The sequence below is a fragment of the Podarcis cretensis genome, assembly GCF_951804945.1.
Source record: "Podarcis cretensis genome assembly, chromosome: 12".
Taxonomy (NCBI): Eukaryota; Metazoa; Chordata; class Lepidosauria; order Squamata; family Lacertidae; genus Podarcis; species Podarcis cretensis.
Genome location: NC_137181.1, coordinates 45650915 through 45678868, shown reverse-complemented (window position 1 = coordinate 45678868; position 27954 = coordinate 45650915). Strand labels below are relative to the sequence as shown.

The 27954-nt window shown below is 42.3% G+C and overlaps 1 long non-coding RNA gene across 1 annotated transcript; it reads left to right on the top strand.

Moving 5' to 3' along the window:
• Positions 1–955: 955 nt before the first annotated feature.
• Positions 956–27820, top strand: LOC307199570. The gene is made up of 3 exons (XR_013832070.1): positions 956–1205; positions 26236–26366; positions 26628–27820. It is a non-coding gene; the product is annotated as an uncharacterized lncRNA (long non-coding RNA).
• The last annotated feature ends 134 nt before the right edge of the window (positions 27821–27954 follow it).

Here is a 27954-nt window from a genome sequence, read left to right as displayed (position 1 = left end):
AGATAAAAGTACCCATCTGCCTCTGTTGATATTGTGTGGACCATGCCATTGTGCCCTTGACACTGCGAGATTAAATATTGAGTCAGGCCTTTATCAGTATAGACAGCAGTTGTGTTTGCCATTCTGTCACCCAAAAAATAAACCAATGACTCTACATTTCAGAACGGCTTCATCACATTAGGAGCCTGGTTCCCTTTCTGAAGCAGCCTTGCAATCCTAAAAAAACCCAGTTTTTAGGGACCAGGGCTGTCATATTTACCCTTTATTTCAGTGGGATCCACTGCCAAGTCAACGTGTGGCCAATTCACTCAATTATTAGTAATTCTACCAGTATGGGTGGTGATAGAACACACCCATAAGCATCAGCTCAGCCGGAGATACAGTGGTACCTCGGGTTACATACGCTTCAGGTTACAGACTCCATTAACCCAGGAATAGTACCTTGGGTTAAGAACTTTGCTTCAGGATGAGAACAGAAATCGTGCTCCAGCGGTGCGGTAGCAGCAGGAGGCTCCATTAGCTAAAGTGGTGCTTCAGGTTAAGAACAGTTTCAGGTTAAGAACAGACCTCCAGAACGAATTAAGTACTTAACCCGAGGTACCACTGTACTGGGATACTCCATCCTGGCTAAGCCAAGGCAAGATCGTAAAATGGTGTAAGCCCTGAAAATGGGACGTTCTGAGGGCATGTTTGGGGCAGGATAGAGAGTGGAAACATGGGGTGCATCCCACTGTCCAGGATCTTCACAGTCAAGCTCTCCAACTTCCTCCCACCCCTTGCTTGATCTGACCAGCTCCTCCAAGATGTCTCCACAGGACTCATGACACCTAAGCCTGTTCACCTTGGTCATGCGATCTGGCACACCCTGCGTAAATTAAGCTGGCAAAAACAGAGTGGTGTGACTCAAACACTATTTTAAAGGCTTGTTTTCCCTCTGCCAGGCTTCGGTTGGCGAGGCATTTGGATCTGGTGTACTTTACGCCAACTTAATTTACACCAGCTTGCTTTATCCCAGCTTCTTGTGCATAGGATTGCTCCCTAAAATGACTATAAAAGTTAATTATATTAGTAATTAACAACATAATCCTAATCATGTCTCCACAGAAGGCTGCTGGGAAACTACCATGGAACTCTGTAAGTTCTCACTGAATGGCATGCGTAAGATTATAGGGGAAGGAATCTGTTCATCGTGACAGGAAGGACTGGTAGGTCAGTTCAGATTATTGGGATTAATTATGGAGAAATAATTGCTCCATAAATGTTCTTCACTTATATGTTGACTTTGTTTAGAATAAGTTGGAATAGATCTTGAAATTAAAACATTGGCGTTCAGTTTCACCCCCTTTTTACAGGCAAATTGTAAACTGCAATACGTTTTTGTAGCAGTGTGCTTCAAATATCTCAGTGCTATTATCTCATACAATTTTCTTGCATTAATAACTGAGTAGCTCTTTTTAAAATATGACTAGAGCTGCTTTGTTGAATCTTTTATCATGTGAGAATTCATGGTTGAGAGGCTGTGGAAGAGTAAGTGGATTGGGGCGGGGGGAATGGAGTGGGGGGAGGGATATAAAATGATCAGTGACTCCAGAATTAGAAACAAAGTGAGAGATCCATTGGGAGAAGGAGGGAGTTTCTTTTTTTCTTGGTCCTACCATTCAAAAGAGGTGCTGATTTTATTCAAAATCATCACATACAGACACATGCGTGTACCTGGGCATAGCTGTCAACTTACAGATTTGAAAATAAGGGACCAGCAGCCTCAAAAATAAGGGATCAGCAATTAATTTGATAAAATACATATTTTGTTGCATGCAAATGGCTTTAGATACCTATTAGGTCCATAAATTACCGTACAGCATATATTCAACACACAAAAAAGCAACAATTTGTTGTTGACAAAGGACAGCTGGACATAGAAAGGGCCCCATTACCTTCAGTAGCTTATTTAACGGACATCAATAAGGGATAGCAGCGGGACATGGCGCTGGGATAAGGGACTGTCCCGCCAAATAAGGGACGCTTGACAGCTATGTACCTGGGAGTCCCATTGAACTCATTGGAACTTACTCCCAAGTATTCCATGCACAAGAATGCATGGTAAACAGTAAATTTTGCAACAAGTGTGGCCTCGTGTCATAGGAGCCAACTTATAGCAGCTGCAGGGGCTTTAGCCCCCACAATAAATTTTCTGAGGGGACCGGGCCCCCACAAAGTTGATGGGCATTCCATTCAAATGGTGCATGTGTGCTGTGTCATGTGATCAGTTATGAGGAAAGGGGCTTACCTGGGCCCCCTTAATATTTTACTCAAGTTGCCACCCCTGCCTCATGTCCCCCCCCACAGAAAATAACATTGCTGAACTACATCCAAAGTGAGGGTTTCCTCCCTCTGTTTATTTATTTATATACTGTATATACTTGCCTATTTTCCGTTCTGTCCCTGAAAAATAAAAGCATTGCAAAACCTAATTCTTTCATTCTAAAACCCCCTACTGCGCCTGCTACCTTGCCAAAGTAAATATGATTCACACACACACACACACCTCAAACTCTATTAATAGAATTCAGACATGCATAATAAAGTTTACTAGATTATTTTACAAGATTATCCATTAACTTTTAAATTGCAGGACTTGGCTACTTTTTGTCCCTCCAGGCTACTACAAGTAGAGCAGAAGTTCATTTCCCCAGTACTTGTAGTGGAAATACATTTATTGCTAGCGGAGGCCGTGGTTATCTTTTTCTTAATGTACCCTTCCTGGGCAAAAAATTGCTTCTAACTAAGGGATGTTAATCCAGCTGTCTGATAATCAGATTATTTAAATGGGTGTACTCAGAGTATGACTAACGTTAGATTCCACCCAACATTTCTGCATGGCCTAAATCAGCTTAAAGGAAGCATGAATTCAATGTGACTTGTGGTTCTCTGGATCCCATACTGTTCTCATACAACAAAAATTGTATTAACCCAATACTCCAAAGAGAGGAGGCTACAGCTTGAGCAGTGCAACTGTAGAAGGTGGAAATATTCAATACCCCACTTTCTTTTGCTCAGTTATTTTACCTATTAAGTTTGTTGACCTCCTCCTTTAGCATGGATGGGGAATCTATAGTTCTCCAAATGTTGCTGAACGTGCAGCTCGAACCCACAACCCTGAGATTAAGAGTATCGTGCTCCACACATTGTTACCCCAAAATCTGCAAGATTTGAAGAAGGCTGCGCACCCTGCCTCATTGTAGGGCAGAACACGTGGGGTTAGCTCTATTTTTTGTTATTTCATTTTCTCTTTGCTTCCATCCTGCCCCATTATTTACAAACTGAAACTCTTTATACAACTTGTGTCATGGGGGAACACTTGTGTGATTAAAACTCCAGCCACAGGAGGCCAGTGTTGTTCTACAGAAACAACGCTGAAAGGGAAGGCTGTGTTAAGGACCCCAGATGATACATCTAAGCGTCCATGAACTTAATTCGTTCCGGAGGTCCGTTCTTAACCTGAAACTGTTCTTAAATAGAGGCGTGCTTTCGCTAATGGGGCCTCTTGCTGCCGCTGCACACGATTTCTGTTCTCATTCTGGGGCAAAGTTCTCAACTCAAGGGAACTCTTCCAGGTTAGCGGAGTTTGTAACCTGAAGCGTTTGCAACCTGAGGCGTTTGTAACTTGAGGTACCACTGTACATGAAAAAAGATCTTCCTCGTAAGTATAAAGGTAAAGGTACCCCTGACCATTAGGTCCAGTCGCAGACGACTCTGGGGTTGAGGCGCTCATCTTGCTTTACTGACTGAGGGAGCCGGTATACAGCTTCCAGGTCATGTGGCCAGCATGACTAAGCCACTTCTGGCAAACCAGAGCAGCGCACGGAAACGCCGTTTACCTTCCCGCCAGAGCGGTACCTATTTATCTACTTGCACTTTGACATGCTTTTGAACTGCTAGGTTGGCAAGAGCAGGGATCAAGCAACAGGAGCTCACCCCATTGTAGGGATTCAAACTGCTGACCTTCTGATCAGCAAGCCCTAGGCTCAGTGGTTTAGACCACAGTGCCACCTGCGTCCCTTAGCCTTGTAAGTATTGTTCCCTTTGAAAAGAACTGTGTTATTGTGCACCTGTGATCTTCGTGAGACTAAGTGCATTACTGTGACCCCTACATAATCCTTTTTTTTGTTTTTTGGAAATGATTTTTATTTGATTTTACAAGTGTAGAGTTATAACAATACCAAATACACATCCATATTTAGAGATTTCTCTGAATCTCCAGACTTCCCACCCTCCCCTCCATGGGCCCTATTGTCAACTTTTTCAGCTGCATATTATTTCATAATCCATATTTTATACCTCTCCATTTTGTCCATAATATTTGCTACATTACAAGTGTTATAAGAATCCTGCCAACGTTTTCATCTGCTTATAGTGGTCTCCGAAATAAATTATAATATTTTCCCATTCTTTATTGAAGTTTTTGTCTTCTTGGTTCCTGAGTTTTCTGGGCAGTTTTGCCATTTCGGCGTAGTCCATCAGCTTAGTTTGCCATTCCTCTCTGGTAGGGACTTCATCTTCTTTCCATCTCTGGGCTAGTAGGATCCATGCGGCTGTTGTCACATATATAAGGAGGATTTTCTGCTCCTTTAGGATATCGGAACCCACAATTCCTAATAAAAACGCGTCTGGTTTTTATAAAGGTTATTTTAAACATTCTTTTTCAATTCATTATATATAATTTCCCAGAATGCTTTTATTATCTTACAAAACCACTGCATATGATAAGAGGTACATTCTTTTTCTTTACATTTCCAGCAGGTATTTGTACTTGTCTCATACATTTTTGACTCCTACATATTCCTATTGGCTTCTCACAAGCTACAGAATTGGGAAGGAAGTGTAGAAGTTAATGTCTTCCTTCCTTCCCTTTCCCTCACTTGTTTTATAACATCTATTATTATTACAGATAGGTAGCCGTGTTGGTCTGCCATAGTCAAAACAAAATAAAAAAATTCCTTCCAGTAGCACCTTAAAGACCAACTAAGTTAGTTCTTGGTATGAGCTTTCGTGTGCATGCACACTTCTTCAGATACCAAGAACTAACTTAGTTGGTCTTTAGTTGGAAGGAATTTTTTTATTTTGTTTTGACTATGGCAGACCAACACGGCTACCTATCTGTAACTGGAACTATGGAAGGCACCACACTGAGCCGCACGAAATGGAAGTCCATCAAGGTATCTGAAGAAGTGTGCATGCACACGAAAGCTCATACCAAGAACTAACTTAGTTGGTCTTTAAGGTGCTACTGGAAGGAATTTATCTATTATTATTGTTGTTGCTGTTGTTGTTATTATTAGCACGCCCATGTAAAAAGAATATACTTTTGATTGGACCAATAAAAAGGTAGTCACAAAAACCCAAATAAGATAACTGGATAGCTCAGTCAGTGGAGCATGAGATCTCAGGATTGTGGTTTCAAGCCCCACATTGGGCAAAAGAGTCCCTTCCAAGTCTACAATTATATGATGCTAACTAACTGGTCCCCATCATAGGAGCCAACTCCTAGGGGCCAAGGTCCTTTTGGCCCCACAGTAAAATATTTGAAGGGACAGGCACCCCCAAAGCTGATGGGCATTGCCATCCAAATGGTGCATGTGCCACATATTGTGATCGATTATGCCGGGCGGGGCTTACCTGTGCCCCCCCCCCAATATTTTATTCAAGTTGACATAGCTTGAAGCATGATTTCGTTGAGCATGAAATCAAGCCAAGCATCTTGTCAGAGCAATTCCCGAGTCGAGAGAGGATGACATAAGCTGCTTCTGGAGACACACAGAGCAACCCAGACCCTCAGTGCGTCATGCTAGAGGAGGCGTGGATGAAGCAGAGGTGCCCCTCCAGCCTTCCCTGCCAGGATCCATCAGCTGAGGAGCTCCAGAGGTGTCAATGAAGTCCCCACGGGCAAGGAGCACTGAACGTGCCTGCCAAAATGATGGGCAGCACGGAGCTACTACTGGTGCAATCCCCAGTGGTGGTAGATGGCAAAACCTCCCAAAATGGGATCTGGGGGCTTGGTGTAGTAGCTGGTCAACACATGTGGACACTGCTGCCACCTCATGACAACAGTGGGACTGATCCAAGCCTCTTCACTGCACCAGCCCGGGAGCTTGCACAGCAAAGGAGTATTTTGTTTTCCTGAGACTCCCTGTTTTACTGTCCTGGTTGGCTTGCACACTGATCACCACTTTATCAAGCCCCATCGCTACCAGCCAGGAGCTAGGATTGTGTCCTTAGGGTGGTAGCTAGCAAACTTTACTCAGAGTAGACCCATTGAAATTAATGGACCTATTGAAATTAATGGACCTATTGAAATTAATGGACCTAACTTCATCACATTCATTCATTTCGATAGGTTCCCCTCCTCGCCCGAGTATGAATAAACATTGGATAAAGTCCAGAGGCTGGATTCAACCAAAGTATCATAATTTTACAAAGGAGATCAAGACAATTGTGCAGCATGTTCCAATTAAATGTAGGAAGATTTAGAATCATTCTGCTCCAATATTCTGGTCCCATTGATTTCGGTGGAGCCAAAGCCTACCTTAATCTAGATTCAATCCTCCCCGCCCCCCCTCAGTTTGTAACTAAAATGTTTACTGGATGACCGTGAACTCTTAGAATCTGTTATATTTCTTAATCTTCAAATGGTCTGATTATTTGCTGTACCTAATCACCTACTGCATTGACTGGGTGTATGTACAGAAAGTAGGGGAATAATTTTGTTTAAAACAAAATAACAAAGCAAAGCACATAATTATGTTTCTGAAGGCAAAAATAACTCCTCCTATTAGCAGACCCGTTTCTGAAATTAACATTTTCGTGAATATTTATCTTTTGAGAAAACTCCATTGCCCTTCATCATTCATTACATTTAAAATCATTTCAAAGTCTTTTTTTTTTAAAACGACCTCTGTAGCTAATTGCAGTAAAAGAATATTGACCGAGAACACTGATAACAGGATGCCTCTGTTTGTTGCAAACAAATGTTTTGCCCATTTGGCTGTTCTTAAAATTCACCCACTGATATACAGCAATTATTTATTTACTTAGGTATTCAATTTACCACCCTTCATACAGCATTCCAAGGACACCGTAAGTTACACATTTTTAAAAACATTAAAATAGCAGTACAAATCTTCAAAAATAAAATATAGCAGTGATCCAGGGCAAGCTAAGTCTCTGGTGCTCACAGAATTAACTGATGAGCTTCCATAATATTTTTTAAGTGCCGTGGATATTGCTTATACTGTGAGGTTGCTTTCTTCATAACACCAGATATTTGCAAGTTGATATCATTACTTGTTGGTGGTGGCACGGTTTCAAACATTGCCAACTGCTTATCTGACCGGTAGATACACAAAAACCCCAGTTGAACATCGTTTATGTCCTTGCCTTATGAAAATTAAAGAGGATCTTACACGTTATTTCCTCTATTGCCCCATTTACTCGGGCTTTAGAGACGCATTGCTGCAAATTATACCCATCTCTATAACCAGTCCTGAAGATAGAGTAAAATTTTTGTTAGTTGATGCAAACCCACACATTACCCATGTGGTAGCGGTCTTTGTGATGAAGGCCATGAAAGCCAGGGAAAGATTTATGAACGACAATGTAAAGACCCCTTCATCGTCTGTTTAACTCGCTGTTCGTTTTCCCTCCTTCTCTACTTTGTGGGAAGAAGGTTTTGTTGGCATAGTATGTAATGAATTTTAATTTTTTTTAACTACTGATTTTAGTGTTGATTTTTGTGCACAGGCATGGTCCTCACAATAAACGGATTTGTTGTTGTTGTTGTACTTGTTGGTGAACAAAACACACCTTGCATATGAGCAGAGGCTCTCTCACCTTTTTTGTTTATTTTTTAAAGATTACTTTACATATTCCAGGTCTGAACCAGATATTCACCAGGTACCCTGTTTTAGCTGAACTACATAATTTATTCAAAAAGAGAAGGGTCTTTTCTGCGCTTGGAATTGTTGTTGTTGTTTAGTCGTGTCCAGCTCTTTGTGACCCCATGGACCAGAGCACGCCAGGCCCTCCTGTCTTCCACTGCCTCCCGCAGTTTGGTCAGACTCATGTTTGTAGCTTCGAGAACACTGTCCAACCATCTCGTCCTCTGCCGTCCCCTTCTCCTTGTGTCCTCCATCTTTCCCAACATCAGGGTTTTTTCCAGGGAGCCTTCTCTTCTCATGAGGTGGCCAAAGTATTGGAGCCTCAGCTTCACGATCTGTCCTTCCAGTGATACCCCCCTTCAAAAATCCACATTCTGCATCAACATTACAACATTGCAAACTTTTTGGTCTGTGGTCAGGTTCTTCCTCTTTGCCCAGGCATTTTAGATGACGATATTGTTGGTATTTAGCGGCTTAGTCATGCTGGCCACATGACCCAGAAGCTGTATGCCGGCTCCCTCGGCCAATAAAGCCAGATGAGCGCTGAAACCCCAGAGTTGGTCACAACTAGACCTAATGGTCAGGGGTCCCTTTACCTTTACCTTTATTCTTTATTCTCCCTCTTATTTTTGCTGCATATACTTTAAAAATAATAATGCATTTGTACGTTGTGTGGCTAGCTTCACTCACACCTTTGCATACCATCGTAGAATCCTCTCCATGAGGGCTGGGTGATTTGAGAAATATGTTAAATGGATAAATAAAATAATATTGGGGGAAAGAGATTCCTGGGGCCCTGCTGAGCTCAGATTAAGCCCTGGGGTTCCCATTAGCACATGCAAATTTCAAGGACTGGTATCTTCCAAGTTATCTATTTGCACGTCAGCCTCCTTGTAGGATTAAATGGGGAGCTGTGAATGCAGCTTGGAGGATTCCACCGTTCAAATGCTTGTTTAGCAAAGGAAATAAGAGGAAGGAGAGGGTTTAAATTAGGTGTGGTCAGCTGTTGCCAATGAAGCTCAATCCAAACTGGCTTCAGCTATTCATAGATCTTCTATATGAGCCTTAATTTGGTGTAGGGAATCCTTAGATTGTATAAAGCAAATCCTTTCCATTCACCCTTTGACTTGCGAGTCTTTAAAATATCCTCAAATGAACCTTTCCAGTTTGACCTTACTTTAAAATAAAGCAAAATAGGGAGGAGGGTAGTTGCTCAGAGTCCTGAGTTCAGGAACCAGACAATTTATCACACATATGAATTGTTAAGAGACAGTGATGAAACCAGGTGCTTTTTTGTGGCTCTTGTTAGATGCAGATTTACCTGGGACACGGGTAGCACTGTGGGTTAAACCACAGAAGCCTAGGGCTTGCCGATCGGAAGGTTGGCGGTTCAAATCCCCGCAACAGGGTGAGCTCCTGTTGCTCAGTCCCCTCTCCTGCCAACCTAGCAGTTTGAAAGCACGCCAAAGTGCAAGTAGACAAATAGGTACCGCTCCGGCGGGAAGGTAAACGGCCTTTTCGTGTGCTGCTCTAGTTCACCAGAAGTGGCTTAGTCATGCTGGCCACATGACCCGGAAGGTGTACGCCGGCTACCTCGGCTAATAAAGCGAGATGAGTGCAGCAACCCCAGAGTCAGCCATGATTGGACCTAATGGTCAGGGGTCCCTTTACCTTTACCCTTTACCTGCTTAAAATGCAGCTAGATGGTTCTTTTCCTCAGTTGGGATTGAAGCTGGTTCGGGGTGGGAAGATGCATGAAAATGCAGTACAGTGGTACCTTGGTACTCAAATGGCTTGGCTCCCGAACAAATCGCCTCCCGAACGCTGCAAACCCAGAAGTGAGTGTTCTGGTTTGCAAAAGTTTTCCGGAAGCCGAATGTCCGACGCAGCTTCTGCAGCTTCCAATTGAGTACAGGAAGCTCCTGCAGCCAATCAGAAGCTTTGCCTTGGTTTTCGAATAGTTTCGGGAGTCGAACAGACTCCTGGAATGGATTAAGTTCAAGAACCAAGGTATCACTGTATTTCTAAAGAAAGTAAGAGAGATACAGGACAGATATGGACTGTGGCTGACACTGTGTGTACATTGCTTCCCAAACCAGTGATGGGAGCACAGTAGATGCAGAGTAAATAGGATTGTGTAAACAGCCTTAATTGGGACTTCATAGTCCATGGAATCATTGCACTGTTAGACAAAAGAAAGTTTTACAGAATGAAGTGGAATGCCCTTCTAAATTTGCTTCAAGTCAACAACATGTGCCCAGATAACCACGGAAACAAATCAAAATAAATGTTGACAATGAAAAGAGAACCATCCTGTTCAAATTCTGGTGGTCATGTGCATGCCCCACTTTGCAGAGAAAAACTTCTTCCTGAAGGAGCCTTGTTTCCACAGAGCAGTCCAGGCCAAGTCTGATATGAAGAAATAGTAAGCCAGTGTGGTGTAGTGGTTAGAGAGTTGGACCAGGACATGGGAGCCCAGGATTCAAATCCCCAATCAACCATGAAGCTCACTGGGTAGTCACTGTCTCTTAACCTAACCTATCTCACAGGGTTGTTGTGGGGTTAAATGGGGGCGGGGGAGAGAACCACGCCATGTACGCCACCTTGAGCTCCTTGGAGGAAATAAATTTATAAATGTAAAAAAATAAATGAGGGTCTGCAGGCACATACCTGGTCACCTCATCACAGTCTTCCCCACTGTCTTGAGACACAGTTTATTGCTCTTTGTTGTTGTTGTTTAGTCGTTTAGTTATGTCCAACTCTTCGTGACCCCATGGACCAGAGCACGCCAGGCACTTCTGTCTTCCACTGCCTCCCACAGTTTGGTCAAACTCATGCTGGTAGCTTCGAGGACACCATCCAACCATCTTGTCCTCTGTCGTCCCCTTCTCCTTGTACTCTCCATCTTTCCCAACATCAGGGTCTTTTCCAGGGAGCCTTCTCTTCTCATGAGGTGGCCAAAGTATTGGAGCCTCAGCTTCTGTCCTTCCAATCAACTCAGGGCTGATTTCCTTAAGAATGGATAGGTTTGATCTTCTTGCAGTCCATGGGACTCTCAAGAGTCTCCTCCAGCACCATAATTGCTCTTTAAATTACTGTAATTGTTTCTAAATCTGCATCTACACATATAAATTAGTAAAAGCAAACTGTATGCAAATCCGTGGCCCCTTTCATCCTCTTTTGGGTTCTTTCTCCCTGTTTTTCCCCTGATGCATTCCTCCTTTTCTTTTTTTGAGGATGCATTAAGTGGCCATTCTAATCACAGTTAGCAGTAAATCTAATGTCGGGAAAAGGTTTAAAAACTGCCCAGTTGCTCACAAGTATTATCTGACAATATCCCTCTTGACCCACTTAGCTAGAGAACAATGTTCCAGCCTCTAAATATATCTCCTTCCATTAAAGCCTACCTCTGTGTTTTCCAGTACAAAGTGAAAAAGTTTTAAATGGACCAATTTATGGTAGTAAAAGCTGCAGATTTTGTTGAGTGTGATTTTCATATCTTTAATCTCTGTTGTATCACTCTGGAGGATTCAAACAATTAGAAGCTCTAAGGCTTAAGCTCTGTCTACAGAAACTCTGAAGTGATGCCTGAATTTTCTAGATAAAAACAATGTCCCACATTTTTTTTGGTGTGGGGAGGATAATGAGATAAGATTTCCTTTTCAAGTACAGTGCAATCTCTGCTTTTGCCACTGTCAGAAGATTAGCAGGAAAGCTGAAAGTACAAGCTTCTGCTTTACACAGAATTCTTAAACAGTAGGAATGGAAATGATCTTAATTCTAAGTAATTCTATTATACTCTTGCAATTTCCAGCTGTTGTGTTGAATTACATACAGATGTTTGAAGTGGTGAAGCTTTTGTGATTGTTTGCTGTCTGGCTGTAGTGACTAAATGTTTGCATTAGCTTATGATTACCCAAGAACTAAACCTATTAGATGTATTTTAATAGGAATGTGTGCTAGGATTGAGAGAGGAAACTTATTTTAGTGAGGGGAGTTCAAAGTTCCATATATTTATTAATATTTTATTTAAACTATTGATACACCACTTAATATTTTAAAGTGAATAAAATAAAAAAGGCATGGAATACAAAGCAAAACAACATAAAAGTAGCCTAAAATACATTTCTACAGCTACACATTGACCACTAAAATATATGACCAATATCACTAATCTGAAAATGTTTCAGTGAACAAAAAAGTTTTAGCATATGCCCAAAACGTAAGATTGTTGGCAATTTAAACTGCACTACCATGCAAACAGCATACCGTTGTTAACTGGGTGGATTTATTGTCATGAGAAACCAACTAGAAAACTAGAATAATCCAAAAAGTAGAGTTCAGATTTATAGGGTTGAATCCAGACTAATGTCAGATCTACACCATGCATTTAAAGCACATGACTTCCCCCAAAGAATCATGGGAGCTGTAGTTTACTCCTCACAGAACTACAATTCTGAACAAACTACAGTTCCCAGGATTCTTTGGAAGAAGTCAGGTGCTTTATAATAGGGCAAGTTAGTACAGTCGTACCATGGATCCCGAATGCCTTACGAGTCGAACGTTTTGGCTCCCAAACACTGCAAACCCAGAAGTGAGTGTTCTGGTTTGCAAACATTCTTTGGAACCTGAACGTCCAGCATAGCTTCCGCGCCTTGGTTTCCCAATGTTCTGGAAGTCGAATGGACTTCCAGAACGAATTCCGTTCAACTCCTGAGGTATGGCTGTAATTGTAGAATCATAGAACTGTAGAGTTGGAAGGGACCACGAGGCTCATCCACTCTAACCCCTGCGATGCAGGAATCTTTTGCCCAACATGGGGCTTGAACTCATGACCTTAAGATTTAAGAGTCTCGTGCTCTACCTACTGGTAATTCATTACCATTTATTACAATGAGACTACACTTTTGGATGCAAGCCATTGCCTCCTCTCTGGACAGCATAAAAAGCCATTCTGTCAAAGTTGTTAACATCTGATATGATCTCCATTTGCACTGCAGATTGTTTTGAGGACTTGCCTTTCCACTTAATCTTGCTATGCAGGGGATATGCACAGTGCCGGATTTACATACAAGCTAAACAAGCTATAGCTTAGGGCCCACACTCTCCCAAAAAATTAAAGGAACAAAAAAACCTGGAGGTACATGTGATGGGATGATGAGCTGCTTGTGCGTAAAGCTTAGTCCCTCAGAGTTTGGCCTGGTTATCAAAGCTCTGTCTATAGCGGAGCCCCTTAAACATGACTCCCTCAATCGCTGGCAGAATCCGACAGTGGGCGTTTGCGGAAGCGCTTCCAACATAGAAGCTCCTTAACGGGAACGCGTCTTCGGGATTCTCGGCGCGACAGTTTCCGGCGAGGGGTGGGTGTCCCTATAGGAGGTCCTGAAACTTCCCCACTGTTTTCGCTGGAAGTCTCTCTGAGCCATCTCTCTGATTCACTTTCCCCTGGAGCTCCTTCTCTCCCCCTGCTGGTTCCCTCCTCTGCTGCCGAGTCTCTCCTAACCTCCGTGAGCCCTTCCACCGCCTGCCCTTCCGATGGCAGTTCCCTGACAGTACAATTCCAAAATATAAGATAAAAAACAAATAAAATAAAACCTACATACAGCAACAGTGTTTTGTGTTGTGTAGGCTCCTATGATGTAAGTAATGAGCCTCGCCTGCTAGCCTGCTCTCTAAAATATCACTGGTTTGCTCATTTCTATACAGTATATAGGATGCCTACATTCTGCATGGACTGTGGCATGGCAACATGTGCAAATGGCTTTAGATACCTATTACAGTGGTACCTTGGGTTACATACGCTTCAGGTTACATACGCTTCAGGTTACAGACTCCACTAACCCAGAAATATTACCTCGGATTAAGAACTCTGCTTCAGGATGAGAACAGAAATCGTGCTCCGGCAGCACGGCAGCAGCAGGAGGCCCCATTAGCTAAAGTGGTGCTTCAGGTTAAGAACAGTTTCAGGTTAAGAACGGACCTGCGGAACGAATTAAGTACTTAACCCAAGGTACCACTGTAGGTCCATAAATGACCATATAGCATATATTCAACACAAAAAACAGCGACAATTTCTTGTTGACAAAGGACAGCTGAACATATAAAGGGCCCCATTACCTTTAGTAACTTAGGGCCTCATCAAACCTAAATCTGGCCCTGAATATGCACATCCCATTCTCTGTCTTGGGCTGCTAGTTGCAATCAGCACCAGATTGTCAGCTGCATTCGGCCCTATTCTGAAAGCTGGCCCTATTCTGAAAGCTCTACAATGGGCAACAAGTGCTTGCATACGACTAGCAGATTAAAACCCTGCAACCCTAAACATGTTAAATGGATTTACAGTGGTGCCCCGCAAGACGAATGCCTCGCAAGACATAAAACCCGCTAGACGAAAGGGTTTTCTGTTTTGGAGGTGCTTCGCAAAACGAATTTCCTATGGGCTTGCTTCGCAAGACGAAAATGTCTTGCGAGTTCCTGCGGGGGGTTTTCCCCTCCCCCCACTTTTTCTAAGCCGCTAAGCCGCTTATCCGCTGAGCTGATAAGCCACTAAAAGCCGCTAAACCGCTAATAGCGCTAATCCGCTAAGCCGTCAATGGGCTTGCTTCGCAAGACGAAAAAACCGCTAGACGAAGAGACTTGCAGAACGGATTCTTTTCGTCTTGTGAGGCACCACTGTAAATGGAGCATCCAGGTAAATCTCCTTCAAGTACCACAATACCAATTGCCCATATGCAAAATGCAATAATTTACAGTGCAAGCCTATATATGTCTACTCAGAAGTAAGCCCCACTGAGTTAAATGGGGCCGACTTTCAGGTGAGTAATTGTAGCCCCCATTTATTTGATGGCCAACTTCAACTTGGTATAGGATTGTAGCCCTCATTTGTTTAAATAGCCAGCACTGATTTGGATGCTGGTTGCTGTGGGCTGCACTTTAACCATGTTGCATTTGATTGAGACACCCGGTCAATGCTGACTTGAAGATACTCCTTCCAACACCCCACTGTTAATATTTGCTGTTTTTATCTCTTTGCATTGTCTTTCACAAAAGAACACTGAATGATAAGGGAATCCACTCCTCCTTTGATCATAAAAAAGTGTTTCTCTTGCCCAGGGATCCCAAACGAGACATTTATAAGGATCAAAATATTATTCTATTTACAGCAAAAGAAGTATGGAAGGATAAATTTTGAAAAACAGAAAAACGCAGGTAAACTAAAGTTCACACTAAGATAGGACCCTGTCAACTCAGAAGAAAGGAGAGCTAAATTCAGTTTTTCCAGAGTGCCAAAAATATACAAATTGGAAGCAGAAACTCGTGAAAATTAATCAAATAGAACTGCCTTTTGTGGCACTAGTCTATGTTGGGGTAGCCAATATAGTGCCCTCCAGTTGATCCTTGACTACAATTCCCATCATCACACACGTACAGGAGTGAGATGGATTTGTCTTGCATATTTCTGAGAGCCCAGTGTTTACATATGGCTAAACTGGAAGATAATAGTCTTTTATGTAACTAACCGCAATGACCTTCCATTGAAATAGCGAGTCCAGACAAGACTGATGTTATCCTCCAAGACTGGGAGGCAACTGATGTTTCACTCAGGAGAAACAACTTAAGAAAAAAAAATTTGAAATAGGTGCTGCAGTTCATGACAGAGCCCAAGACTTGCTTGGATGAAATCTCAGATTCAATCTCAAAGTAGGGGTGAAGAGCCTTTATTTCTGCCCAAACTAATGTTCCTTTAGGCATAATTTGTCAGGGTCGGCAGGGAGGGCTGGAGCAAGAGTGGAAGAGGCCAGAGCCAAAAGTGGAAGAGGGACCTATACCATCTCTTTCTCTCTCTCTCTCTCTCTCTCTCTCTCTCTCTCTCGCTCTCTCTCTCTGCCATCCTTTTTCTTCTTCCTTGCCTCTCTTCATTGAATTCAAGTTGAGGGACACATGCATCCCACGAGCCGTAGGTTCCACAACCCTGGTTTAAATGCTCCCAAGTAGCAGGAAAATCCTCTACCTTGATATTTGCTACCAATGAGATAATAACTGGGCTAGGTGGTCAAGGTGACACTGGTTCAAATCCCCACGATGGGGTGAGCTCCCGTTGCTCTGTCCCAGCTCCTGCCAACCTAGCAGTTTGAAAGCACACCAGTGCAAGTAGATAAATAGGTGCCGCTGCAGCAGGAAGGTAAACGGCGTTTCCGTGCACTCTGTCACAGTGTTCCATTGCACCAGAAGTGGTTTAGTCATGCTGGCCACATGACCCAGAAACCTGTCTGTGGACAAACACTGGCTCCCTCAGCCTGAGAGCAAGATGAGCGCTGCAACCCCATAGTGGCCTTGACCAGACTTAACTATTCAGGGGTCCTTTACTTAGAAGTAACTCCAGTTAGTTGAACCAAGTGAATTTTACTTCTAAAGAAAACACATCAGTTTGCACAAGAGAAAGAGTGGGAGTTGATACATCAACAATTCAAACCTATGCATGCTTACTCATAAGTAAGACTCTTTGAAGTCAGTGGGGTCTACTCTCAGGTAACCAAGAAAGTGCATTGTCATGCAAACTATGCCTGTTGAAATTCCCTTTCATGAATACAGTTTAAGGGAGCCCTTTCCACTTCTTAATCTCACCACCCTTAATTCCACTGTAAATGGGTTTTGGGAGGGGGTGAGATTTAAATAAAAATTATTCCCCACATGGCTTTCTGGCCAAAAGGGAGAGAGAAACAAACAAACAAACAGACAAACAAACGAATAATGCACATTCTCCTGGACTACTGATTCTTGAAAGCCCAGAAAAACTAATGGCATCAAATAAAATAACCTGCTGACTAAGGACTAACAGTCATCCCTGGGGTGGGGGGTGCAGTGAGAATCCACAAATAGCACAAAGGGAAGTAATTTAAAATAAGAGGAGAGTGACAGCAAGCCAGGAAGACCAGACCTCATACTGTACAGAAGAAAAATCTTGGCCTTGTAGAAATGAGTTGCAAAATTCCATTAGTTGCCAAAGACAGACTTCAGACTAAAAAACAGCAACAGCATTATAGGAAGTATCTGTGGGTGGGCCTTAACTGTCTGCTAAAGGTGCCAGTTTTTCAAGCATTCTCTGTAGCTGCACCTTTGCAGCAGGTTGATTGTTACAGGGATTAGCCAGCGCAGCATCTCACTGTGTACACACATTGCCCGTTGAAAATGTAGCTAGTTTGTTCTTTTCCTTAATTTGGATTGAAACTGGTTTGGGAGGGAAACACATTAAGCTGAAAAAATTAGTGCCCTTTTTCCCAATTCTCATATGTATGTACAGTGGTACCTCAGGTTACATATGCTTCAGGTTACATAGACTCCGCTAACCCAGAAATAGTGCTGCAGGTTAAGAACTTTGCTTCAGGATGAGAACAGAAATCGTGCTCCGGTGGCGCGGCAGCAGCAGGAGGCCCCATTAGCTAGTGGTGCTTCAGGTTAAGAACAGTTTCAGGTTAAGAACGGACCTCTGGAACGAATTAAGTACTTAACCTGAGGTACCACTGTATTAATTTCAGCCTGCATTACTGTCTACCACATTTATTTGCTACCCCTTCCCCACAAAAATGAGTAACACAATGAAACTGGAGAGATTATGCCCCCTTTTTCCCTAGTGTATGCATTAAATTTTACAGGGGAGGACTGGGCCTGTGGGAAACAATCTCCATCTTTAATTATATTTACTCATCCTGATATTTAATTCCTGCAGCTGGAGACTCCAAGATTAGGAAGCTAAAAATGCAGAGGTTCCTAATTGATGATGTTGAATAGTATGCTTCTCTAGCCTAAATGGCACTAATACAGTCGTACCTCGACTCCTGAATGCCTTGGGAGTCAAACATTCTGGCTCTCGAATGATCGAAAACCAGAAGCGAGTGTTCCAGTTTTCGAACATTTTTTGGGAAGCCAAATGTCTGGTGCGGCTTCTGCTATTGTTTCCAGTGCACCTGCACAATTGGGAACCAATCGGAAGCTGCGCCTTGATTTCTGAACTTTTCGGAAGTCGAGCAGACCCTACTCCGAATATGACTAACACTGGCTATCAATCATGATGAGCAGGTGCTCCAGCTAGCCCAATAGCTGCACATATGATGGATTTTGCACACCACCTTTCATTCATTCATTACAATTAGGCTTCCAGGCTGCCTTTTCCAAATATAAAGATCTGATAAATTCATAGCGACCAAAATTCAAGCAGGGTTACTTTACATGCAGAACCAGTAATATTATTATTATTATTATTATTATTATTAATAACCCCAACCATCTGGCTGGGTTTCCCCATCCACTCTGGGTGGCTCCCAACAGAATATTAAAAACACAATAAAACATCCAACATTACAAACTTCCCTAAACTTTCCAATAATATTCTACAAGTCTCTGTCTTTAAAAACAACATGCTTCAAAAACCATGTCTGAATTAAAAGCCATAAACCATGTAATGTAGATTGAACCCTGTCATAGTGCAAAACCACAGAGACGCTCAGGACCGATGTGATCCTTCTATGATGATTACATCTTAAGGGTCAGTCCTTAAGACTCAGACACCACAGTGCCCTCAGATAACCATCTTGACATTTACCATTTGCTTTTACCATTTTAAAAAAACAGAACAAATTGAGGGGGGTTGCTTTGCAAATGTCACCAGCTTTCTTTAATCAGTGCTTTGTATTAAGGGGTGTGGGTGTTTTTTGCCTGTTTTTTGAGCCAGGGGTATTTCTGAGCATCACCATCTTTCTTTCTGTGAAATGGGTATTTTGTGGTGCTTGTGACATATTTTCAAATGTGCCCCCGAGCCCAAAAGCATTGAGCACCCCATATTAGCTACAGTGGAACCTCTACTTATGGATGTAATAAGTTCTGGAGGTCCGTCCGCAAGTCGATCCTGGTCGCTGGTAAAAGTGCCATTGTGCGCAGTCATATTCGGTGGCAGCACGCTTCTGCGCATGTGCAGACGGTGGCAACCGCTTCTGCATGTGCACAAACGGCAGAAGCTGCTTCTGTGTGCGCGCAAATCGCAGCAAACCCGGTATTTACTTCCGGGTTTGCCGCAGTCACAACTTGGATCAAGTAGAGACGGTCATAAGTAGAGGTTCTACTGTATATTTATAATACTACAGTGGTACCTCAGGTTACATACGCTTCAGGTTACAGACTCCGCTAACCCAGAAATAGTACCTCGGGTTAAGAACTTTGCTTCAGGATGAGAACAGAAATCTTGCTCCGGCGGCGCAGCGGCAGCAGGAGGCCCCATTAGCTAAAGTGGTGCTTCTGGTTAAGAACAGTTTCAAGTTAAGAACAGACCTCCAGAAAGAATTAAGTTCTTAATCCGAGGGACCACTGTACCAGGGGTGGGTGGGTGTGGATATATAAACAGCAAGAGTGTTAACTGGCCCTTCCTGAACAGGATTTTTTTGTATCTCACTCTTCTTCTTGCTGTCTGTGTCATCAGACAGGGTGGCTCCAGAAAGTGCCTGCATAGAAAACATTTGCTACTAAGTGCCACAAAGTTCTCACTCTTGCAGTCAAGTTTCTCACTGGAAATTTAGTTTGCAAGAACAGCTGAGCTTCCTTCAATATACCTTGTTCTTCCTTTGCAAGTTAATTAAGCTTTGCAAGGTCCAGCTGCAAACTTAGCTATCGTTACCAGAAAAGTAGAGAGGGGAGATAATAGGGAGAAGTCCCAGGTTCAAGGGCTAGCATTAAAGTACCGTATTTTTTGCTCTATAAGACTCACTTTTTCCCTCCTAAAAAGTAAGCGGAAATGTGTGTGCGTCTTATGGAGCGAATGCAGGCTGCACAGCTATCACAGAAGCCAGAACAGCAAGAGGGATTGCTGCTTTCACTGCGTAGCGATCCCTCTTGCTGTTCTGGCTTCTGAGATTAAGAATATATTTTTTTCTTGTTTTCCTCCTCCAAAAACTAGGTGCGTCTTGTGGTCTGGTGCGTCTTATAGAGCGAAAAATACGGTATCCAAAACTAACTAAAAAGAGTCAGATTGCCCTGAAACATAGCTCTGGGTCTGGTTTGCAATAGATCAGCAATAATTTCAACTGTTTAACAATGGTAGCAACGTCTTCCCCACTGGACCTTAAATGATATTGCTTAAATGGAGAAAGCTTGGGGTGAATTTTTGTGTGGAAAAACCGTAAGCTCTGTTCAGTTCTGGGGCTCAGAACCAATCCCTGGATTGGGGATTCTTTAATTTTCAATCTATTGGGGTGGGTTATTGTTGTTTTTTGCACCTGGCTCTTGTTGCTAGATCTGTAGAGACAATGTTGATTCTGCAATCCTGAAGTTTGCTGACACACCTAAAATAAGCTGCATGGTTGATGGGCAACTTGTCCATGATGGTACGCCTGCCTGTGCAAGTAAATGAAGGGGTATCTCCTACTGATGTATTGCCACCCAAATTAATATTGTTAGGCCCTGCAGTGTTGGATCTACTTTAAAGCCTGGGTTGCGGCAACTTCCGGAAAACATACTATGGCTCCAAAAGGCACCAATAAAAATGGTGCACAGTGTCCCAGAACTGAATGCAGCTTACACTCTTTGTGGTTCAGAAGCTGCTGCAGTGTTAGATTTAGAGGTGGATGTTGAAATCCAGGTTCAAATTCCTGTTAGGTAAAGGTAAAGGATCCCTGACAGTTAAGTCCAGTCGCAAACGACTCTGGGGTTCAGTAAAGGTAAAGGGACCCCTGACCATTAGGTCCAGTCGTGACCAACTCTGGGGTTGCGGTGCTCATCTCGCTTTACTGGCCAAGGGAGCCGGCATACAGCTTCCGGGTCATGTGGTCAGCATGACTAAGCCGCTTCTGGCAAACCAGAGCAGCGCACGGAAATGCCATTTACCTTCCCGCCAGAGTGGTACCTATTTATCTACTTGCACTCTGACGTGCTTTCGAACTGCTAGGTTGGCAGGAGCAGGGACTGAGCAACGGGAGCTCACCCCGTCATGGGGATTCGAACCGCCAACCTTCTGATCGGCAAGTCCTAGGCTCTGTGGTTTAACCCACAGCACCACCCACGTCCCTGTCTGGGGTTCAGTACTGAAGCTTAAATCCTCATTATCGCCTTACCTGGGAGAAAACCATAGAGAACTCGTGGGACTAACTTGCAAGAAGACTTCCAGAGGACTGAGCTGTGGGCATCCATGATTAAGGTAGATTCCAATTGCAAAAAAAAATGGTAGCCAAGTTTTGAACCCGCCCTTGTAGCCGTGTCTCTTAACAGTATTCTGTGGTAGAAGACATGTTCAGCATGCAGGTGTTTCAACAGCCAGGAAGATCCAACCTAAGGCAGCATCCTTCTTTCCTCTCTTCCCAGGAACTTGGTGACTGCAATGCATGGAAATAACAAATACATAGTGAGCGATAAGTATTCATTCTCCCTGTGTAAACAAAAACCTGATTCTTGCCCATCAAGCTCCTATTAAAGCTACTTTATTTCTGCTTAGTTGGCAACGCTACTTGTAGGAGTTGAGCTGAAGTTCCATGCATACAGCGTTAGGGAAGGGGGAAAGACAGGCGTTTTGCCTTCTCAGTTGACATGATTTCCTTCACAAACCTTAAGATTACCTTAAGGAACACATCTGTTTCCTTGGCTTCCTGCTTCTCTATTCAGCTTCACCTGCACTATATCCCCAGGCTTGGGAAAGTTTCCTGAAATGCCCATTTTGCTATTTAATTCTGTTTCCTGAAAGGCTTCTCTTCTCTTCTCACATTCTTAGTTGGATTTGCAGTTGCATGCAAAAGTATTGGATTAGTTTACATTACAGAAGGAATGGTAAAATATTCCTTTCCGAGAGATATTGTTCCACAGAGAAAATAATCATTTCTTGGACGTTGGACCACAAATTGATTTTATAGCACTAATTGTTCACTTTGCAATCTGTACATGAATTAATAACTGTACTAACAAGAGCTGTCCACCAGTTAAAGATCTGAAGTTGATTAATCACCTGTCTTTTAATCAATTTACTGATGAAATTTAAATAAATGAAATTTGCATATTAACAGAAGCGCAGTGCCTTTTTGAGGAAATGGAAGGAAGTCTAGGACAACTTACAACAGCATAAGTAAAAGCTAAAACTCATGTTTAGATAGAAAAGCCGTTTTTACTATTTTTATTTTAAAATTCCATATGGTAGTACTGTGATATTTGACATTCATGTATGTAAATAAATAAATAAATACGTAAAATACCAAAGTCAAAACATCTTAAAAAGATACAGGTGTTTGCTTCAACCTCACCCAAGTTATTCAAATATGTCCCACTAATTAATCAACCAAAGCTAATTAAGCCTAACCTCATTTATCTGGGAGTTAGCTCCATGGAATTCAATGGGACTTACTTATGTGTAGACATAGGATTGTGCTGTAAAGTATATGATCAATGCACTCAAGCTGGTCCTATGCATACTTATCTGGGAGTAATGCCATTGAAATCAATGGGACTTATAAGTAATTGTGCATAGAATTGTGCTGGGAAAACTAACACAGTTTATGCAGATACTATAGTTCTAAGTCGCCTTCCAACTCTTAACTCACATCTGCCACAGCCAGTATGACCAATGGTCAGGGATAATAGGTTGTACACAAACAACATATGGAGGAACCAGGTTGGGGGAAGGCTGTTCCAGGCAGTTTTTGCATAATCCTACTCAGAATTAACCCCACTCCGTGTAATAGGGTTTACACCCAGGAAAGCATGGATAGGAGGATTATAAACTGCACTCCAGTACATGCATTGGATTATGCTGTTGTGGCGATCACACAGGGTCCCCAGACGTTTCACCGTCTATTGATCCCTCTGCCACCACTTTATTTCTCGCTTCCACCACCCAGGCCCTACCTGGTACAATACTGAGTCCAGTCAGGGTTAAATTGGAACATAAACTTCTGTTTTTTATTGCAGTTTAACAAGTGTGTGGTTTCATAAATGGTATCGGTCAATTACAATCATGGGCTGCCTCTCTAGTCCTATAACTTCCGCTACCTGCTCTCACTCACTAAACCACCTCTCAGATATTTACTTGTCTTCCTAGCCTCTAACTGTTCCTGACTCAGCGTATTTCGCTACGCTAACTCAACCTACCCACAGACTCTATTCCCATTCACTCCCACTCCAACCAACCACCCAATTCTCAAGAAACTCCTCCCTTCACCCCTCCCAGAGCTGCTTTTATAGTCCCTCTGACTCCACCCCCTGAGTTCTGATTGGGTAACCTGTTTAACTATTTCACCTCCAGCACTCTCATATGTTAACGTCACAGCTGTAAATTGAATAAAGCTGGTACCATACTGAGGCTAATAAGTCTGATTGAACTCCACCAAACTTAATTATGCATAGGCACTTGAATATTGGCCTTAAATGTACTTTTATTACCACTCAATCAAAGGTCTCACTTAAAAGAGATGTGGGTCTCTTTGACTGCGATAGCAAACTTATTCACGCAGACATAGGAGGGAACAGATCCTCCTTGCCCAAGATTTTGAGGGGCCACCACTGCACTGCCATGATAATGACCTTAAAAACTGGGTAAAGTGCACATTGAGAGCAGCTGTTCCATGTTTTGTTGAGATTAGACATCTTGGAGGTGCCTAAGCCACCATGTGCAGTACCAGAGGTGTGGCCCATGAGGTTTATTGAAACCATTCAAGGTCATGTCTAAAGCATGTTCTAATTCAGGTTTTCCCCAAACTTGGGTCTCCAGCTGCTTTTGGACTACAATTCCCACCACTGGTTCTGCTAGCTAGGGATGATGGGAGTTGTAGTCCAACAACAGCTGGAGACCCACGTTTGGAAAACCCTGTTCTAATTATACGTGTGACCACAATCATGGTAATATCCAAAGAAAGTCTATGGCTATCTGATAGCAACCTAATTTAATGGTGAAGATTGCCCATACAAAAAAACCCTATGGATTGTGGTTATTACCATTCCCTGGAGGAAAAACTACTTTTATGGGTGAACAGTTAGGGCAACCACACATGAAAAGTGACTAAGCCTTAAGAAATGAGTGTATTGAGACAGGCACTTGGGAGGTATTTATTTCATCTTGTTAAATGACGGGTGTGTGGCTATCCATTTTACCATGTAGGAGGAAACTTTGTACTCTCTCTGCTAAAGCAATAAGCTGGGAATTTTGTTCAGCTGATAGAATCTCACAAAAATGTGGTAGGTGTCCACGGAACAGCGGAAGAACAAGCTCAGTTTAAAACTGGTTTGGCCAAGTGTAGTCTTCAGAACTGAAGAGAACAGGTCACAAGAGAAATCCAGAGCTTGTTTCACTGGACAACCCAGCAAAATGTACATGCCTCAGGAACAATGTAAGAGAGCTAAGGGTATGACTGTGTGTTTAATATTATAATAAATGCAATAGTGTGTGACAGAAACAGTGACATAGACAAAAAAAATATTATTATTATTAACATTAAAAAATTACTTGAGACAGAATAAAAGGTAAAAAATATATCACAATTGCAATGCACACTACAATATGCTACAGCACAAACAGGCAATAGGGAGTGTTTGAAAGATACACAGGGAAGTTAAGAAATTATATTATACTCAAATTATGACCGAATAATAATAATAACTTGAGATAGATTAAAACAGTCATGTTTAAGAAACAGATGTAAACAGACTGTCAGGAAGAAATTATGAGTAAATAAAGGAATGTGTATTTTAAGGATGAATGAACAAAACAATGTACTGTAGGTTTAGCAACCACAGAAAAAGAAAAAGCCTCCAACTAACTCCATCAAAAGTATTTCAGTACTGCTTCTGGGAGACAGAACTAGCAAACGGCAAAAAACAAGGGAGAGAAGGCAATTTGATTTCCTTCAGCATCCTTCCCCTGGTGAAACCATTCCCTGTGGTTACAAGCTAGACTTGTCAGTCGCAAAAGAGCTCTTTCTCACCCCTATCTCCACCTTGGTATCTTCCTTACATGGTAAGATTTGTTGTTGTTGTTGTTGTTTAGTCGTGTTCGACTCTTCGTGACCCCATGGACCAGAGCACGCCAGGCACTCCTGTCTTCCACTGCCTCCCGCAGTTTGGTCAAACTCATGCTGGTAGCTTTGAGAACACTGTCCAACCATCTCGTCTTCTGTCGTCCCCTTCTACTTGTGCCCTCAATTTCCCCCAACATCAGGGTCTTTTCCAGGGAGTCTTCTCTTCTCATGAGGTGGCCAAAGTATTGGAGCCTCAGCTTCAGGATCTGTCCTTCCAGTGAGCACTCAGGGCTGATTTCCTTCAGAATGGATAGGTTTGATCTTCTTGCAGTCCATGGGACTCTCAAGAGTCTCCTCCAGCACCAGAATTCAAAAGCATCAATTGTTTGGCGATCAACCTTCTTTATGGTCCAGCTCTCATTTCCATACATCACTACTGGGAAAACCATAGCTTTAACTATGCAGACCTTTGTCAGCAAGGTGATGTCTCTGCTTTTTAAGATGCTATCTAGGTTTGTCATTGTTTTTCTCCCAAGAAGCAGGCGTCTTTTAATTTTGTGACTGCTGTCACCATCTGCAATGTTCATGGAACCCAATAAAGTAAAATCTCTCACTGCCTCCATTTCTTCCCCTTCTATTTGCCAGGAGGTGATGGGACCAGAGGCCATGTTCTCCTTTTTTTTTATGTTGAGCTTCGGACCATACTTTGCGCATGCTTTTGCTTTTAGCAGACACTTGTGAGTTGTAATAGCTTCTTACCTAGTTGGGCACTACAGGGTCCTCTACATTGGCCTCTAACACAATTAATGAGGAAGGAAAGAGGAAATTTGGCTGACAAATTAATCAAGCAACTAGCAATGAAGCAGAGGATGACGAGTGCATGAGGATAGCATAGAAGCAAGCAACCAAAATGTCACAAAATAATGAGCAAGCTTTGGAGTTCACAGAGCTCTTCATCAGGCTATTTTGTGACTTATTTTTTGGTCTTAATCAAAATAAAAAATTGTCTGCCTGTTTTGATTTTTTCCTGATAGACTGAAACAACTTCCTCTGCTTTTTATAGGCATCTTCAGCTATGAGATTTTGACACCCTTCTCATTTGAGAGCCAGATTCCAAATGTATATTGCTTTGGTGTTAGGGTTCACATTTTAGCCCGATTAAAAAGTGAAAGAAATAAGGAGGGGGGAACTTTAATGAATAAAAGCGCAATTTAAATTCCAGAATTCAAAGTTTTAGGGTCGTCATCTTGCCTGAAGTTCCGCGGTAAGAAAATGATACAGTTTTGAATATCATAATGAACATGCAAGTTCTCCATTTGCTGCAGAAGCGAGTGGCGAAGCAGAGCAACTGCTGAGTTTGGAGCAAGTTAATATAACTCTTGGCACTGAACAGCATTTACAATCCTGCAGGTGAAAATCCTGCAAGACAACAACCCCTTGGCTGAACCTCTGAGAGGTATATATGCTGCATGCATGAGCAATCCAGTAATGGCACCTCAGACACACTTGCCCATGTCATCAAAGTATAGATTTCAAGTAAAAGTTAATGCTAATTCAATAGAATTCTGTACTGTGGAACCTACAGCATAGGTGTCTTTGTGCAATTTGCAAGCATATATTCAGAGCTCCGAAATTAGTGACTAAATATACTATTGATTTTATGAAAAATAATAAAATGACTCCCTTATTTTCTTTTGTATTTCGGTACTGAAAATAGGAGCCTAGGGAACTGTCTTGTATACCAAGTCAGACATGACAGCAAACATGTTATTTTGTGCCACAGGGCACCAGTACTTCAATTCTAAAGACATAACGTAAATTACAATAATGAAAATTAATGGACAGCTACATATATTTGCATTTGAAACCACAGCACCATCTTATGCATATAAATGGGGATAAGAAATCCAGCATAGTCTGAGCTCTGTGAGTGCAGCTTTCTCCCAATTGAAGCGCAGAGTGTTTGAGGACCGGGACATTCACAGGGAAACCAAAATGCTTGTTTACAAAGCTATTGTACTGCCAACTTTACTGTACGCTTGTGAAACATGGACTACTTATAAACTTCCATCTCCCAACTCCTCAAAAGATTCCATCAACGGTGTCTCTTAAAATTGTTACACATCACTTGGGAAGACAGGCGAACTAATGCCAGTGTACTGGAAGAAGCAAAGATCACCAGTGTCAAAGCAATGATTCTTCAACATCAACTTCGTTGGACTGGTCATATTGTTCGGATGCTTGATTATCATCTTCCAAAGCAACTACTCTATTCCCAACTTAAGAATGGAAAACGAAATACCGGTGGACAGCAAATGAGGTTTAAAGACACTCTCAAGCCAAATCTACAAAAATGTAGTTATAAGCACTGATAACTGGGAAACACTGGCCTGTGGGCGCTCCAATTGGAGAACAGCCTTTACCAAAGGTGTGGTGGACTTTGAAGACACCCGAACTCAGGACGAAAAAGAGAAACAAGCTAAGAGGAAGGCATGTTTGACAAACCCTCACCATGATCAGCTCCTGTCCAGAAACCTATGTCCCCACTGTGGAAGGATGTGTGGATCCAGAATTGGCTTCCACAGACACTTACGGACTCACTCTTAAGACCGTGTTCATGGAAGACAATCTTACTCGGCTACAACTGATTGCCAGAGATTCATATTTACTTACAAGAAGAGTTCATTGGTGCTTACTTTTAGATTATGTGCAGGATTGGAGCCTTAAATTCTTTCAGGCTTGGGACCTAACCCTGCAATCCTATACACACTTAGCTGCAATTCTAACACCACTTCCCTGGGAGAAAGCCCTAGTGAAATCAGTGAGGCTTACTTCTGAGTAAACATGTATAGAATCATACTGAAAGTGTTTTCGTTTAATGTCCCGGTCTTTTTTCATTAGTGGTTGTAATTTTTGCTTGTCAACATTTTATGAAAAGAAGAATTCCATTTTTTGCGATTCCTGTCAAACAACTTAACTTCCTGTACTAAAAGTAAATATTAATACATGCTACTTTGTTTGGTAAAGCATACCTAAACCCTTAA